The sequence below is a fragment of the Suncus etruscus genome, chromosome 12 (genome assembly GCF_024139225.1).
Source record: "Suncus etruscus isolate mSunEtr1 chromosome 12, mSunEtr1.pri.cur, whole genome shotgun sequence".
In the NCBI taxonomy this organism is placed as follows: Eukaryota; Metazoa; Chordata; class Mammalia; order Eulipotyphla; family Soricidae; genus Suncus; species Suncus etruscus.
Genome location: NC_064859.1, coordinates 58,300,364 through 58,311,233, shown reverse-complemented (window position 1 = coordinate 58,311,233; position 10,870 = coordinate 58,300,364). Strand labels below are relative to the sequence as shown.

General features: G+C 37.1%; 1 non-coding gene across 1 annotated transcript; it reads right to left on the bottom strand.

The window, feature by feature from the left end:
- Positions 1-996: 996 nt before the first annotated feature.
- LOC126024999 (U6 spliceosomal RNA) lies at positions 997-1,103 on the bottom strand. Its single transcript, XR_007501053.1, has one exon. It is a non-coding gene; the product is annotated as a U6 spliceosomal RNA (small nuclear RNA).
- Positions 1,104-10,870: the final 9,767 nt, after the last annotated feature.

The window sequence follows — 10,870 nt, the reverse complement described above, 5'->3', positions numbered from 1 at the left end:
TGGTGGGATTCTGGCCACTTTGCCTTTATACTTAAGAATAGGATGGTCCGAGAGGGTAGGCCAGAGCTTAAGTTTTCTCTTCACTACTCCAATTTGCATAAGAAATGCAGCCTAGTTGAGAACTGCCAGGAACATCTAAGATTCATGATATAATTTTTAATTAAATTTTGGCAAATGTATGTTCAAAAACCTCTTCATGCTTCACTATTTTTGGAGACTCCCACATTAAGTTCTCTACCACCTATGGAGTCACAACCCAGGCATTGGAATTCAAGGCTAGACGACTTGGTTCAGTTCAGATTATGGGCTGGTTTGAGCCTCTTTGTTTCCCTTGCTCAGTAAATCATCATGACCAGCACGTTCTGAACATCCCTCCTATTTCAGGTGACACCAGACATTGTGTGACTATGCTCTGTGTCATTTTTTTTCATCAGCAGGGAAATTCTGCCTTTCTTAGTGGTAAACAATCCTACCTGATTGTTTAGCTAAGACAAAAGGGAATTGTTCTGATGCTGCTTTGCTTTAAACAAAACCTTAGTCATAGTGGCACAGTGTGTTTTTCATAGTCTCACGGGTCTCCTCTAGCTTAAGAAATAAATTTGAATAAATAGTGAAGCATCATAATAGCCAAAACTCTGGGCTCAACATTTTAATTGAATTTAGGAATAGGTAGAAAATGGTGTCAGTAAAGGAAGCACATTGACAAAATATTTTTATATATTTTTTTAATTAAACACCTTGGTTACAAAAATGTGGTTGGGTTTCAGTCATATCAGATGACCCTCCCCCTATCACCAGTGTAACATTTCCATCACCAATGACCCAAATATCCCGCTTCCCCTACCTGCCCCTACCTGTACTCTAGACAGGCTTTCAACTTCCCTCATATATTTTCATTGATAGGATAGTTTGCAATGTAGTTATTTCTCTAACTAAACTCATCACTTTGTGGTGAGGTTCATGAGGTTGGCTTTTTTTTTTTTTCCCTCCATTAGAAAAAATATGGAACGCTTCACGAATTTGCGTGTCATCCTTGCGCAGGGGCCATGCTAATCTTCTCTGTATCGTTCCAATTTTAGTATATGTGCTGCCGAAGCGAGCACATGAGGTTGGCTTTAACGTCCAGCCCTCCTCTCTTTTGTCTCTGAAAATTGTTGAGAAATGTCTTTCATTTTTATTAAAACCCATAGATGAGTGAGACAATGCTCCGTCTTTCTCTTTCTCTCTGACTTATTTCACTCAGCATAATAGATTTCACGTACATCCATGTATAGGAAAACTTCATGACTTCATCTCTCATGACGGCTGCATAATATTCCATTGTGTATATGTACCACAGTTTCTTTAGCCATTCATCTGCTGAAGGGCATCTTGGTTGTTTCCAGAGTCTTGCTATGGTAAATAGTACTGCAATAAATATAGGTGTAAGGAAGGGACTTTTGTATTGTATATTTGTGTTCCTAGGAGTGGTATAGCTGGATCATATGGGAGCTCGATTTCCAGTTTTTGGAGGAATCTCCATATCACTCTTCAGAAAGGTTGAACTAGTTGGCATTTTCACCAGCAGTGGATAAGAGTTCCTGTCTCACCGAATCCCCGCCAACACTGCTTGTTCTCATTCTTTGTGATGTGTGCCAGACTCTGTGGTGTGAGGTGGTACCTCATAGTTGTTTTAATTTGCATCTCCCTGATGATTAGTGATGTGGAGCATTTTTTCATGTGCCTTTTGGCCATCTGTATTTCTTCTTTATCAAAGTGTCTGTCCATTTCTTCTCCCCATTTTTTGATGGGATTAGATGATTTTTTCTTGGAGAGTTCTGTCAGTGCCCTGTATATTTTGGATACTAGCCCCTTATCTGATGGGTATTGGGTGAATAGTTTCTCCCACTCAGTGGGTGGCTCTTGTATCCTGGGCAGTATTTCCTTCGAGGTATAGAAGCTTCTCAGCTTAATATATTCCCATCTGTTAATCTCTGCTTTCACTTGCTTCGAGAGTGCAGTTTCCTCCTTGAAGATGCCTTTAGTCTCAATGTCATGGAGTGTTATACCTACGTGTTGTTCTATATATGTTATGGTTTCAGGTCTGATATCAAGGTCTTTAATCCATTTGGATTTTACCTTCGTACATGATGTTAGCTGGGGGTCTAAGTTCCCTTTTTTTCAAGTGGCTAGCCAGTTGTAACAACACCACTTGTTGAAGAGGCTTTCTTTGCTCTGTTTAGAACGTCTTGCTCCTTTATCAAAGATTAGATGATTGTATGTCTGGGGAGCATTCTCTGAGTACTCAAGTCTATTCCACTGGCCTGAGGGTCAGTCTTTATTCCAATACCAAGCTGTTCAGATAACTATTGCTTTGTAATACAGTTTAAAGTTGGGGAAAGTAATGCCTCTCATATTCTTTTTCCCAATGATTGCTTTGGCTATTCGAGGGTGTTTATTGTCCCAAATGAATTTCAAAAGTGCCTGATCCACTTCTTTGAAGAATGTCATGGGTATCTTTAGAGGGATCACATTAAACTTGTACAATGCTTTGGAAAGTATTGCCATTTTAATGATGTTAATCCTGCTAATCCATGAACAGGGTATGTGTTTCCATTTCCACGTGTCCTCTCTTATTTCTTGGAACAGAGTTTTATAGTTTTCTTTGTATAGGTCCTTCACATCTTTAGTCAAGTTGACTCCAAGATATTTGAATTTGTGTGGCACTAATGTGAATGGGGTTGTTTTTTTAATGTCCATTTCTTCCCTATTATTATTGGTGTATAGAAAGGCCATTGATTTTTGTGTGTTAATTTTGTAGCCTGTCACCTTGCTATATGAGTCTATTGTTTTTAGAAACTTTTTGGTAGAGTCTTTAGGGTTTTCTAAGTAGAGTATCATGTCATCTGCAAACAGTGAGAGCTTGACTTCTTTTCCTATCTGGATTTCCTTGATATCTTTTTCTTGCCTGATCGCTATAGCAAGGACTTCCAATGCTATGTTGAATAGGAGTGGTGGGAGAGGACAGCCTGTGTTGTGCCAGAATTTAGAGAGAAGTCTTTTAGTTTTTCTCCATTGAGGACAATATTTTCCACTGACTTGTGGTAGATGGACTTAACTATATTGATAAAGGTTCCTTCCATTCCCATCTTGCTGATAGTTTTGATCAAGAATGGGTGTTGGACTTATCAAATGCTTTCTCTGCATTTATTGATATGATCATGTGATTTTTATTTTTCTTGTTGTTGATGTTGCATATTATGTTGATAGATTTACGGATGTTAAACCATCCTTACATTCCTGGGATGAACCCTACTTGATCGTAGTGGCTGATCTCCCTAATGAGGCATTGAATCCTATTTGCCAGGATTTTGTTGAGGATCTTTGCATCTGTGTTCATCAGTGATATTGGTCTGTAATTTTCTTTTTTCGTAGCATCTCTGTCTGGTTTAGGTATCAAGGTGATTTTGGCTTCATAAAAGCTATTTGGAAGTGTTCCCATATTTTCAATTTCATGAAAGAGTCTTGCCAGGATTGGTAATAGTTCCTCTTGGAAAGTTTGAAAGAATTCATTAGGGAATCCATCTGGGCCTAGGCTTTTATTTTGGGGTAGACACTTGATGACCATTTTAATTTCATCGATAGTCATGGAATTGTTTAGATATGCTACATCCTCTTTATTCAACCATGGGAGGTTGTAAGAGTCCAAGAATTTATCCATTTTTCCAGGTTCTCATTTTTAGTGGCATAGAGTTTCTCAAAGTAGTTTCTGATTACCCTGTGAATCTCCACAATATCAGTAGTGATCTCCCCTTTTTCATTTCTAATACGAGTTATCATGTTTTTCTCTCTTTCTTTCTTTGTTAATTTTACTAATGGTCTATCAATCTTGTTTATTTTTTCAAAGAACAAACTTCTGCTTTCGTTGATCTTTCTAATTGTTTTTTGGGTTTCCACTTTGTTGATTTCTGCTCTCAGCTTTGTTATTTCCTTCTGTCTCCTTATTTTTTGGGGTCCATTTTTTGAGCACTTTCTAATTCTATGAGCTGCAACATTAAGCTATTCGGGTAGGCCCCTTCTTCCTTCCTAATGTGTGCTTGCAAAGCTATAAATTTTCCTCTCAGTACTGCTTTTGCTGAATCCCATAAGTTCTGATAGCTTGTGTCTTTATTATCATTTGTTTCTAGGAAAGGTTTGATGTCCTCTTTGATTTCATCTCGGACCCACTGGTTATTCAATATGAGGTTGTTTAACTTCCACGTGTTAAAATTTTTCTTCTGTGTCCCTTTGAAATTCACATATAATTTCAGAGCCTTGTGGTCAGCAAAGGTAGCCTGCAAAATTTCTATCCTCTTGATATTATGGAGGTATGTTTTATATGCCAGCATTATATGTTTTATGTGCCATATTCCTGGAGAATGTCCCATGTACATTGAAGAAAAATGTGTATCCAGGTTTCTGGGGGTGGAGTGTCCTATATATATCTACTAGGCCTCTTTCTTTCATTTCTCTTCTCAGGTCTAGTATATTCTTGTTGGGTTTCAGTCTGGTTGACTTATCCAGTGTTGACAAAGCCGTGCTGAGGTCCCCACAATTATTGTGTTGTTATTAATATTATTTTTCAGATTTGTCAACAATTGTATTAAATATTTTTCTGGCCCCTCATTCGGTGCATATATGTTTAGAGTGATTTTTTTCCTGCTGTACATACCCCTTGATTAATACAAAATGTCCATCTTTGTCCCTTACAACTTTCCTGAGTATAAAGTTTGCATCATCTGATATTAGTATGGCCACTCCAGCTTTTTTATGGGTGTTGTTTGCTTGGATAATTTTTCTCCAGCCTTTTATTTTGAGTTGATGTTTGTTCTGACTATTCAGGTGTGTTTCTTGTAGGCAGCAGAAGGTTGGATTGAGTTTTTTTTTAATACATTTAGCCACTCTGTCTCTTAACTGGTGCATTTAGTCCATTGACATTGAGAGAAAGAATTGTCCTGGGATTTAATGCCATCTTTATATCAAAATTTGGTGTGTCTTTTGGTCAGTCTTGTCTTAAATTAGGTTTTTCAGTTTTTCTCTATTGCATGGATGGAACTAGAGGGTATAATGCTGAGTGAAATCAGTCAGAAGTAGGAGATATGCAGAAGGGTCTATATTATGTACGCTATAAAGAAACAGTGAGGGAAATTCAAATGGCCAAAACAACTGAACTGAAGAGCTGGTCTACACTGAGTTTACATGCAGCAGAGAGGTCTCGAGAACACTGGTGAGAAAAGTTCAAACTGTGGTTTTGGAATGATACATGCAGAAAACTAATATTAGCAGGATTGTACATCACAGAACTTCAGGACTCTAAATCATAGAACTTCATTAATATTAAAAATAAATAAGCAAAATGGTTAAATTAACCAAAGATTTGATGAGCAATACTTTATTTATGCACAACACCCTTAAATAGTTCTATTTTCTACATATTTATTTAGTTCTCACACTCTTACTTCACTTTGCTTACTCAGGCTCCTGATCTTGTTCTCCTTTAACTTTAATAGAAAGCAACTGGCGTGGAATAGTTAGCTTCTTTATTCTAGATCAATGCATCTCATGGGTTTTAACTGCTAAGACTTACTTTCCCAACAGTTCTCAAATCCTTCATACTCTAGAATTTTGGTGTGCAGAAGGATATTCTTTTATATTACACAAAACAAAAATATAATCTGGAGGTACCTATTTTAAATTTGATAGTATAAGAGGATAACTTCTGAAAGTATTCCTAGAAATCATAAATCCTTATTAAAATTTAAAAATAAATGAACATAGAATAAAATAGCCTCTATAAACCACTCAAGCCTTTCTCAATTAAGTTATAAAAAACATTTCTCCTCCCTGGAAGCTGCGAATTTGGGCGATGCATGTTTGGGGATGATGGCTTAAGTTTGAGAAGCCACCAGTTTTGCCTCAAACTCAACATGCCATTAGATGTCCTGGGAACAATTATTGCTTTTTCTTTTTACCTGCTCTCGATTAGAATCCAGAGGGGAAAACTATATAAAACAAACAACAGAAAAAGGCAACAAACAAAAATCATTCAATAAAGATGATCCTGGATGGTCTTGGAGTTACTGTTCTATTTTTTTCTATATTTTTCTTTGAGCATTTAAGCTTAAAATGCTGCTGCTATAGTTGGTCACATTAAAAACTCCAAGTATTTTCTTTTTTATTATTTATTATTATTTTTGGGGTCACATCTGGCAGTGTGCAGGGATTACTCCTGGTTCTGCACTCAGGAATTACTCCTTGTGATGCTCAGAAAATATTATGGAGCACCGGGGATTGAACCCAGCTCACTATGTGCAAGAGGAATAGCCTTACCAGCTATAATATCACTCCAGCTCCCAAGACTTTCATTTCTTTTAAAATATTGCCATGACAAATACTTCTATTCTCTAAGTATGGTCATGTGTGAGACTGGGAAGAGTGGCTGTAGGTTGTGGCTAGAGTTTGGACTTCAAAAACACCAGTCTGAATCGAGCTGAGGTATATTACCCCAGCTACAACATCCTGTCAGTTGTGGGTGGAGTGCGGGGGTTGGGGGGAAGCCCCAGTTTGAATTGGCTTAGGTGTAGGAGACCAGCAAGAGTTTAGATGGTCTACTTCTCTCTGCCGCTGTGCATTTATTCCAGTCAAAGAGCTACACCACAACAGTACCACACAACAAAGGTCACAATAGGAAAACTACACAGAACCCCACCACATATTCTACCAAAAAGTTAAAAGTAATAGATTTGTATAGTACAGTGGCAGGCTACAAAACTTTATGGTGTTTTCGTATACAAATAATAAAAGAGAGCTTGACTTCTTCCTTTTCTATCTGGATTCCCTTGATATCTTTTTCTTGCCTAATCGCTATAGCAAATACTTCCAGTACTATGTTGAATAGGAATGGTGAAAGAGGACAGCCTTGTCTTGTACCAGAATTTAGAGGGAAGGATTTTAGTTTATCTCCATTGAGGATAATATTTGCCACTGGCTTCTGGTAGATGGCTTTAACTATATTAAGAACGGTTCCTTTTATTCCTATCTTGCTGAGAGTTTTCACCAAGAATGGGTGTTGAACCTTATCAAATGCTTTTTCTGCGTCTATTGATATGATCATGTGATTTTTATTTTTTGTTGTTGTTTATGTTGTGTATTATATTGATAGATTTACGGATGTTAAACCAGCCTTGCATTCCTGGAATGAAACCTACTGATCAAAGTGAATGATCTTCTTGATGATGCACTGGATCCTGTTCGCCAGGATTTTGTTGAGGATCTTTGCATCTGTGTTCATCAGGGATATTGGTCTGTAATTTTTTTTTGGTAGCATCTCTATCAGGTTTTGGTATTAAGGTGATGTTGGCTTCATAAAAGCTATTTGGAAGTGTTCCTGTTTTTTCGATTTCATAAAAGAGCCTGGCCAGGATTGGTAGTAGTTCCTCTTGAAAGGTTTGAAAGAATTCATTCGTGAATCCACCAGGGCCTTGGGCTTTTGTTTTCGGGCAAATAAACGAATGGCTAAAGAAACTGTGGTACATATACACAATGGAATACTATGCAGCCATCAGGAGATATAAAGTCATGAAATTTTCGTATAAATGGATGTACATGGAATCTATTATGCTGAGTGAAGTAAGTCAGAGGGAGAGAGAAAGATGCAGAATGTTTTCACTCATCTATGGGCTTTAAGAAAAATGAAAGACATTTTTAACAGTATCTCAGAGACAAGAGAGATGAGGGCTGGTAGGTGCAGCTCAAGACATGAAGCTCATCACACAGAGTGATGAGTGCAGTTGGAGAGATGACTACACTGAAAACTATCATAACAATGTGAATGAATGAGGGAAGTAGAAAGCCTGTCTCGAGTACAGGTGTAGGGGGTGGGGCGGAGGGAGATCTGGGAAATTGGTGGTGGGAATGTTGCACTGGTGAAGGGGGGTGTTCTTTACATGACTGTAATCATACAACTATGATCATGTTTGTAATCACGGTGTTTAAATAAAGATAATTATAAAAAAATAATAAAAGAGAAAAATAAACCCATTTACAATTGCATTCAGGAAATCAAGTACAGTGGAGTTCAACTTAACTAAAGGGGTGAAAGACCTATACAAAGAAAACTAAAAATACTGCTTCAGAAATAAAAGAGAATACAAGGAAATGGAAACATATACTCTGCTCTTGGATTGGGAGGATTACCATCATTAATATGGCAATACTTCCCAAACCATTGTTCAGATTTAATGCAATCTCTCTAAGAATACCCATTACATATTTCAAAGAAATGGATCATACACTCTTAAAATTCATTGGGAACACTAAGTGTCCACAAAAGCAATTCTTGGGGAAAAGATTAGAGGCATCACATTTCAAAATTGCTATAAAGCAATAGTCAATAAAAACAGTATGGTACTGGGACAAACACAGACCCTCATCTCAATTAGTATATCATTGAATATTCAGACTTGAGTATTCTGAGACTGACTCACAGGGATAAAACCAATAATTTTTTTGATAAAGGGTCAAGAAATATGAAGTGTAGAAAAGAACGCCTCTTCAACAAATAGTGCTAGGACAACTGACCAACCCAACCACATGCAAAAAGTAAACTCAGACCTCTCTTTAACACCATGCAAAGAAGTCAAATCAAAATGGATTAAAGACATTTATAACATTCATAAAACCATAGATACATAGAGAAAACATGGGCAAAACACTCAGTGACATTGAGACTAAAGGCATCTTCAAGGAGTAAACACCACTGTCCAAGCAAGTGGAAGCAGAAATAAATAAATGGGACTACATTAAGCCAAGAAGCTTCTGTACTTCAAATGAAACACTGACTAGGATACAAAGGCTACTCATGGAATGGGAGAAACTATTCACCCAACTCCCATCTGATAAAGGGTTAATATCTAATATATAGGGTTCTGGCAGAACTTAACAAGAAAAAATAAAACATCTAACCCCATCCAAATATGGGGGAAAGAAATGAACAGACATTTTCTCAAAGAAGAAATGCAGATGCCCAAAAGGCATGCAAAATATTCTACATAGCTAATCATCAGGGAGATGCAAATAAAAACAACAATAAGTTATCATCTCACACCACAGAGAATAACACACATAACAAAGAACAACCAGTGCTAGAATGGATGTGGGTGAGAAAGGAACTCTCATTCATTGCTGGTGGAAATGCCATCTAGTCCAACCTTTCTGGAAAACAATATAGATATTCCTCAAAAATCTGGAAATTGAGCTTCCTTATGATCCAGCAATACCACCCCTAGGGATATACCCTAGGAACACAAAAACACAATACAAAAATATTCTCTGCACTCCTATGTTCATCACAGCACTATTTACAATAGCCAGAATCTGGAAGCAACCCAGGTGCCTGACAACAGATTAGTAGCTAAAGAAACTGTGGTACATCTACACAAAGAAATACTATGCAGGCACTAGGAAAATAAAGTCATGAAATTTGATTATACTTGGATGGGCATGAAGATAATATTATATACTGTGTGAAAAGATTCAGAGACAGAAGGATAAATATAGAATAATCTCACTCATCTGTGGGATATAAAGAAAACAAAAGAGAGTGTGGGGATGACATCCAAAGATAAAAGAGATGAGAATTAGGAGTGGAATCTTTCCACTTAGCTTGCCACATAGGGTCTCCTAAGAAAAATAATTTTTGGAAGTGATCACTGGATGCTGAAATGGGATAAAGTGACATGCATTGCATGTACTAACAGAAGTACAAATTACAGTGTCAAAAAATAGAGAGAAAAAAAAGAGAAAGGAAGGAAGGAAGAAAGGAAGGAAGGAAGGAAGGAAGGAAGGAAGGAAGGAAGGAAGGAAGGAAGGAAGAAAGGAAGGATGGAAGGAAAGAAGGAAGGATGGAAGAAAGGAAGGAAAGAAGGAAAAAAGGAAGGAAAAAGGAAGGAAAGAAGAAAGTAAGGAAGGAAAGAAGAAAGTAAGGAAGAAAGAAAGAAATAAGAAAGAAAGAAAGAAAGAAAGAAAAAGAAAGAAAGAAAGAAAGAAAGAAAGAAAGAAAGAAAGAAAGAAAGAAAGAAAGAAAGAAAGAAAGAAAGAAAGAAAAAGAGAGACAAAATGTTCCAGAATCAAACAGGGGAGGAAGGGTAGGAAGGAAAAGGGCATCGGGAATGGTGAGAAGGAAACTAGGGACATTGGTGGTGGGAAATGGACACTGGTGAAGATTGATGTACATTGTATGACTATAACTCAATCATGAGTAACTTTATCAGTGAAAAAATGTATTATGAACAACCCCGTAACTACTGTGTTTAAATAAAAAAAAATAATGGCACAGTCTTTCTCTGTTGTCAGATCTGAGCAATTCTGCTTTTATCCTTGCTGCACTTATGATGGGACCCTAGCCACTATTTGGACAGAATCTCAATTTACAGTTAGTGAAAGATGACATTCCATTTGGATTACAACCAGAAGAAAGCATTCGATTCTTGCTAAAGGGATTCTTACTGCTTTAGTTTCAGCTCATACTTAAGTTTTTATTTTGCCACTGCCATTAAATTAGAAAGCTCTACAATTATGTCCCTGAAACTCTTCTCTTTGGCGGCATAATCATTCTTCCACATAACCTCAGTAGTGGAGAAATTGTTACTGCTAGCTGCTAAGGTAATAAAAATTTTCTGGGTACATTTTACACTTGTCTTATGAATACACCCCAATGTTAATCTAATATAAAAAACCCTCTGCAACATCTACACTCGCTAGAACATTTTAAACTAACAAATAAAATAAAGCATATACTTTTTTTTTTTTTTTTTGGCTTTTGGGCCACACCCGGTGATGCTCAGGGGTAACT